The sequence below is a fragment of the Octopus sinensis genome, linkage group LG2, assembly GCF_006345805.1.
Source record: "Octopus sinensis linkage group LG2, ASM634580v1, whole genome shotgun sequence".
Lineage (NCBI taxonomy): Eukaryota > Metazoa > Mollusca > Cephalopoda > Octopoda > Octopodidae > Octopus > Octopus sinensis.
In genome coordinates, this window is record NC_042998.1 from 195,594,085 (window position 1) to 195,602,434 (window position 8,350).

An 8,350-nucleotide genomic window follows, 5' to 3' on the forward strand; every position below is an offset into this window, starting at 1 on the left:
TCAGTAGAGAGAAAGAGAGAGGGGGAAAGAGAAGTGGGAAAGAATAAGGAGAGGAGAGGAGAGAAATGTTATCTGATACAAGGGAATCTAAATGATACGTGAAAAACAGCAAATGTGTCCAGAGATATTTTTACATTCTTATCGTAGAAACGAAGCTTTATCATAAACACTATGGTGTGTCATTGGGACAAAACTGATGACTTTATCTATATGTTGTGTCTCAAAAGCAAGGCAGCGTTTTGGAGTTCATTCCTCTCCTTCGGGAGAGTATGACTTCAGCTCTTCGAGATAATGAATATTTATCAATTGTACACAGTGAACTTGCATTTTATGATACATATGTACAATACGGTAGACTGGGCTATTCAGAATAGATAGCCGTACAGAGTGCGGTATACGAGGGGGTACCCAAAAGTGACCGAAAACGTTCTCTGTGGGACAAACCCGTTGTGGTTCAGGCTTCTGCCGCTTGATACGACTCCCATTCATCAGTCTGCCGACTGGGGTCTTCGGTTAGGGACATACTTCCACGTGGTGCGTCTTTGTTTTGTAGTGCTTCTCCCCTGTTCGTCGATTTTTGCGATGGCTGAAACGAAGGAACAGTGTGCTTCTGTGAAGTTCTGTTTTCTGCTGGGGACAACGGCGGCCGAAACAGCTGTTACGCTTCAAACAGCTTAAAAGGACGCAGCTGTGAGCAAAACACAAGTTTACGAGTGGTTTCCACGCTTTAGGAATGGTCACTTGTCGCTTGAAGATCAACCTCGTTCAGGACTCACTGCTATCTCTTGAGATAGGCCAGTACTCATAACGTCCATAGTTCCCACTAGACGAGTGAAATTGATGTATTTAATGTTCCTCTTCCCATTGCAAATCGACACAAGCGGAAAAGACGAAAAGGGTAAGAACTCCAGAGGGTCGACGTTCTGGAAAGGCAGGACTGAGCATAGTTTTTAGTGCAGGACTTGGGAGAGCTGGACACAAGAAGGACGAGCTGGCAGAAACGTTAGCACACCGGGCGAAATGCGTAGCCGTATTTCATCTGCCGCTACGTTCTGAGTTCAAATTCCGCCGAGGTCGACTTTGCCTTTCATCCTTTCGGGGTCGATTAAATAAGTACTAGTTACGCACTGGGGTCGATGTAATCGACTTAATCCGTTTGTTTGTCCTTGTTTTTCCCCTCTGTATGTAGCCCCTTGTGGATAGTAAAGAAATAAGAAGGACGATGAGTTGAATAGAGATTTGTTAGTTGGGAATACTGGAGCATTCCTGGTCCACATATCTAGAGTGTTCCCGACCCACACGCCGAGGAACAGAGAACATTATAGTAGCGATAGGAAGAGCAAAGAGAAGAGACAGCGCAGCTGTGGGTCTGAGGTTGACGCATGTCCTTTGGGAGCCCTTTAGGAGCCCTTTGGGAGCCCTTTGGGAGCCCTTTGGTTTGGTGGAGATGAAGTCTGCTTCGTATATAACCGCTCCAGTACTGCATGGTTTATTAAAGGTACATGACATTTGTGTTAATGCATGAGCAGTGAGCCTCAGTTAGTGTTCTTGGTTTGAGTGCTATAAAGTATTTCCTTCAAATTCTACATTTGCATTATGTATTGTGTGCTTAAGTTCCACCTTGAAAGATTCCCACTAATGAAGTGTGTGTATGTGTGTGTGTGGGTGGGGGTGATATTGAATTGTGACAGAGTAAAAACACAAGTAACACTTTAATCTTGTCTTTTTCTTCGCTTCTCTTTATTACATCTACACCTAAACTATAGAATGTTCCATTCACTCAGTATAGATTTATACGTATTCAGTACTCTCTTAGCGCTCGTTTGCCGTATACCAACCTACCTAACTACCTAGTTACCTACCTACCTACCTACCTACCTACATACATACATGCATACATACATGCATACATACATACATACATACATACATACACACACATGCATGCATACATGCATACATACATACATACATACAAACATGCATGCATACATGCATACATACATACACACACATACATTCATACATACATACATACATACATACATACATACATACATACATGCATGCATACATACATACATACATACATACCTGCATACATACACACATACATACATACATACATACATACAAGCATACATGTATACATTCATACATACATACACACAAACAAACATACATACACACACACACATATATACATACAAACATGCATACATACATACAAACAAACATACATGCATGCATGCATACATACATACATACATATATACAAACATACATGCATGCATACATACATACATACATACGTACATACATACATACATACATACATACATACATACATACATACATACATACGTACATACATACATACATACATACATACATACATACATACATACATACGTACATACACACATACATACATGCATACCTACATACATACATTATACACACACAAACACAAACACACACGCATTTATATACATCTAGGTAGATAGATAACCCTGACAACATTTATTGTATTCACGACTACTTATAAGGACAACATATCTTCAAGTATCGATCTAGTCATCAGTTGGCTTGACCTGCTTTTTTCTTTATTACTATATTGATTAACCCTTCATCTTTTTTCTGCTGTTATGCTCTACTCAAGGCCAGCCTCATTACTGCAGCATTATTAAGAGTTAAGTAGTTTTTGGCTCAGACAATGGAGATTTGGACGCCATTGTAAAGATTTTAGTTTTCTTATTGTTTCTTTTTAATCTTCTTTGTTTATTTTTGTGCTAATTTTTTTACACACTCACACACTCATACACACGATGCACGCATAGATTAGTATACAATACACACACACGTACACTCTCATACACATATGCATGTATGATGTTATATATGTTATACACATACAATATCTGGCGAGAGAGAATGGGGGGAGAGAAAGATGGAGAGACGAGAGAGAGAGAGGGAGGGGGAGAAAGATAGAGAGACAGAGAGAGAGAGGGGGAGAGAAAGATAGAGAGACAGAGACAGGGGGAGAGAAAGATAAATAGAGAGACAGAGAGAGAGGAAAACAGGCAGAGGGAAAGAAAGAGGGGCAGAGAGAAGAAACAACAAGATTAATAGTTAATAAGCTGCTAATTAATATCAGCAAAGCCAATTAGGAGGATGATTTAGATTAATATGCATGTATGTAGGAATGTGTATATACATACACACGCGCACATATTCACACACACACAAACATACACACACACATATACATACATATACACACACACACACATACACACACACAGAGACACATACACACACACACACACACACACATACTCACACACATATGAAATAAAAATGCTTTCAGAACTATATCGTGTCTAAGAGAAAGAAAGTACTTGCATTTTTATGAAAACCGGTTTCAAATGCTTTTATCAAAACCGGTTTCAATCGCCTAAAAAGACGATTTTGTCACGCTGACATAAACGGCAAAACATATTGGAATAAACTGGATAAAATTAACTGTGTAAGATAGTCAGAGAGTAAGTTTGTATACATGCATGCAGTTTCACGTCATTACTGGTCCTCCTGTTGCTTGTTTGTTCCTTCTCGAGCCATGCCTGGCTCATAAGGGCCGGTTTCCTAGTTTCCTTGGCGTATAGGTTCCCCACCTGGACGGGACACCGGTCCGTCGCAGGTGAGCTGCAAGATGCAGGAGGAAAGAGTGAGAGAAAGTTGTGGTGAAAGAGTCAGCAGAAGTTTCCCAGTTTCCTTGGCGTATAGGTTCCCCACCTGGACGGGACACCGGTCCGTCGCAGGTGAGCTGCAAGATGCAGGAGGAAAGAGTGAGAGAAAGTTGTGGTGAAAGAGTCAGCAGAAGTTTCCCAGTTTCCTTAGCGTATAGGTTCCCCACCTGGACGGGACACCGGTCCGTCGCAGGTGAGCTGCAAGATGCAGGAGGAAAGAGTGAGAGAAAGTTGTGGTGAAAGAGTCAGCAGAAGTTTCCCAGTTCCTTGGCGTATAGGTTCCCCACCTGGACGGGACACCGGTCCGTCGCAGGTGAGCTGCAAGATACAGGAGGAAAGAGTGAGAGAAAGTTGTGGTGAAAGAGTCAGCAGAAGTTTCCCAGTTTCCTTGGCGTATAGGTTCCCCACCTGGACGGGACACCGGTCCGTCGCAGGTGAGCTGCAAGATGCAGGAGGAAAGAGTGAGAGAAAGTTGTGGTGAAAGAGTCAGCAGAAGTTTCCCAGTTTCCTTGGCGTATAGGTTCCCCACCCAGACGGGACGCCGGTCCGTCGCAGGTGAGCTGCAAGATGCAGAAGGAAAGAGTGAGAGAAAGTTGTGGCGAAAGAGTCAGCAGAAGTTTGCCATTACCTTCTGCCGGAGCTGCGTGGAGCTTAAGTGTTTCGCTCATAAACACACACATCACCCGGTCTGAGATTCGAACCCGCGATCCCTCGACCGCGAGTCCGCTGCTCTAACCACTAGGCCATGTGCCTCCGCTGGTCCTCCTACTTCGGCTTGTCATTAAACGCTAATCACGAAACTCAGAGAGTGGTTCTCGAGCTGTACAAGTGCTTATCCCTATAACCCCTACAATTTAATGACGTACAGATGCCCCTTAATGATGACTTTGTTTGTCATTTGTCATTCCATCTATCAAAAGTCCAATGATCCAACCAGCTGGAACCGCACAGTTACAAAGCAGCAGGACTGAATGCTCATATGAGAAGTCATAGACGGAAAGTCAGAAATGCAATTGTTAAAGACGAAGCACAAGGTGTCGGTAATCATCTGTGAATGTGTGTGCATTTGTTTGTTGGTACATAGGTGTACAAGTTGGATTTTATTTTCTCTCAGAAATTCCAATTTCTGCTTTTGCCCAAAATGTTCACCCTCCCACCGCTCAACCCTTGATCTTTATACAACACTAGCACTATGACCCGGCAACGCTGGGTCATAGTGCTAGTGCATGCATATACAGCTGCGTGCGTGCACACATACACCCGAGTACTGTCCAAATCTCCGACCCATCACATACAGCTAGCTGGCATTCAATTGGCGTATCGAGTTTCGAGCATTTTGATTGGGTTTTGGATAGAAAATTCACAAAAAAGTCACTTCTATTGATTTTTTTAATGGGTTTGCGGGGTGACTGGGGAAATGTAAAGATGTGCACGACCACCCTTGGATGGTTTTGAATGACCATAGAAATTGCGAGCCCTCTAACTGAAAAACTGTGGATTTGTATAAAGGATACACACACACACAGACATTTTGCCGTTTATATATATAGAGATATTCCGAAAAACATCAGCGGACAGTGTTTCGACTTTATTTCGCGTCCTCGATCATTAGACACCGCTGCTTTCATTTGGAGCTAAATAGGAACTTATGTTCTTACATAGAAAACAGCAAGCAAAATATTTACCAGTTCGTATTCTAGCGTGCAAGAACGTGTTAAAAATATATGTTCGCGTCATCATTTTGATCCTCACTGCTTTGTGTACTTATACTGAATTAATTCCAACTTGACATGCATTTGTACGTAATAATAAACGTCATGTTTACTGTTTTCTACACAGAAGCATAAATTCTTGTTCAGCAGAAAAAGACCGAGATAGAATTTATGATTTATCATTGACAAGGTGAAGTTAAGCCAAAAAAAAAAAAACAACGTATCTGATTGCCTGATGTCGTCATTTCGAGCTTGCTTTGTTTTCACACAAAGTCTACCCTGAGAGGTTTGTTCTGCGAGACAAATTCCTGCAGTGAATACTATTCACGTTCTAGAATGCAGAAAGCGGTTAAAAATAAATGTTTATATTTTATCATACACTAGCAGTATCGCCCGGCGTTGCTCGGGTTTGTAAGGGAAATAACTATATAAGCATTTTTAGAGAGCTATAGCCAAAAAATAGGAAAAAAATGCATTAAAATGGAAAAAAAATTAAGGTAATTTTTTTTAAATCGTTGACACATCGTAGATATTTTTAGAGAGTTACTTCCCTTCATAATAGCGAAAAAAGCATTAAAATGAAAAAATGAAAAAATATGATGGTAAATTTTTTTAAATCGTAACTCATCGTAGACGCGCGCTAATACCCAGATGGGCTCGATATGACTCACGACTCTAAGATACCCGGTTTTGGTTGCACTGCACCGCAAAATGTGGGAGTAGTTACGATCTAAATCGTAGGAGACAGACACACAACTTCACTCTTATATATAAAGATATAAGTCACGTAGTTATATACACATACTCTGTTATATACACATTCTTAAAAGAAAATGTTATTTTTGAACACAACATTTTAAAGAATAAAATATTTTTGGTTTTCTTAACCCTTTCGTTACTATATTTCTGACCAAAATACACCCCTTATGTGTTTCAATTATTTTCTAACGTAATCATAAATTTAGTCTGGTTTCATTAAACAACAATAACTTTTTTATTAATGTGATTTTTGGAAGATAATTTAATGAAATGTCCTCAACCAATTCTATACTATAATTTTTGTCACAAAGTGACTCTAATTGCAGGTAGATACAGGTAAATTCAACAATATATAAAATTATTAAAATTTTGTCACAACATCGCTATAGAAAATGGGTTATTAGCTATATTCAATGGGTATACAACAAAATTTTACGATAGAATTTGTTATTCTGGGTAACTTTCTGATACCCATAATAATATTTATGGCAAAATAGGCCTTAATTTCATTTAAGGTTGTGGGAAATAACAAACTATCCTTTCTTTCGCTTTGTTTACGTTTAGCGTAACAGTTCGTTTCCGCCGTAATGATTTCAAATGGGCTCATTAGAAAAAGTAAAAAGAAATAATCTAAGGCTTTACTCTTCTGGGAAAGTCTGTGGCTTGGTGCAGTTTCTTCAGAAAAATCACCGAAAACAGTTTTTAAATTTTCACTCCATTCAGGTACCAATTCATTTTCTTAATCGCTGTCGGATTCACTGTTTTCACTTTAATAGCTGCAAACTTGCAAAGAGAAAGGAGGTGATAGCGTCAGTGAAACAGTTCGCTCCGTTTGTGTGTGTGTGCGTTTGCGTGTGCTGTAGCCCACACTAAGAAAAACATTTGACATATACACCACATGTGAGTTTTCTCTAAATTTTGCTTAATGGGGTTGAAATTTTAAAACTGGACCTGGCACGACCCGATGCATTCTACTCTTAAAAATGCTAGGTAAATTGTAATTGAAGAAATCCTATATTGTAGATTTCTATAAGATACAAAGGGAGGCAGATAAAATCTGCCTTTTATAATAAGAGATACATACATACATACATACATACATACATACATACATACATACATACATACATCATACATACATGCATACATACATACATACATACATACATACAAACATACATACATACATAGATACATATATACATACATACGTACGTACATACATACATACATACATACATACATGCATACATACATACATACATACGTACGTACATACATACATACGTACATACATACATACATACATACATACATACATACATACATACATACATACATACGTACGTACGTACATACATACATACATACATACATACATACATACATACATACATGCATGCATGCATACATGCATACATACATACAAACATACATACATGCATGCATGCATACATACATACATACATACATACATACATACATACATACATACAAACATACATACATACATACATACATACAAACATACATACATACATGCATGCATACATACATACAAACATACATACATACATGCATACATACATGCATACATACATACATACATACATACATACATACATACATACATACATACATACATACATACATACATACATACATACATACATACATACAATAAACCCAATAATGAAACAATTCAATATTAATTACACAAGAATGACAGACATCATGATAGCATCTAGGAACAGGCTTAAACACAAAGCAACAGTCACCAGACACAGAATGGAAATAAGTTTAAGTCTCAAACAAGTAAGCAGGTAATTAACGAAATGAATGAATAAGTAAGTAAATAAATAAATAAATAAACCAAAGGAAAACAAAAATCTAGAAAAATATATTTTCTCAACATAAACCAGACAAGAAGCAGGGAAACGCTGTTTAAAGTGTAAGCAACAGCAACATCAAACACTACGCATGACTGCAATTACGTAATGACAGTCAAAACACTTTTCTAGAATTACTCATCATAAACTGTCAAAGAAAAAAAAAAACACAATTTGGATCTTTTCGGTTTGAACGGCAGTTTTTTCTAGCGGTGTCATATGAACTTGTCACCCATAATTA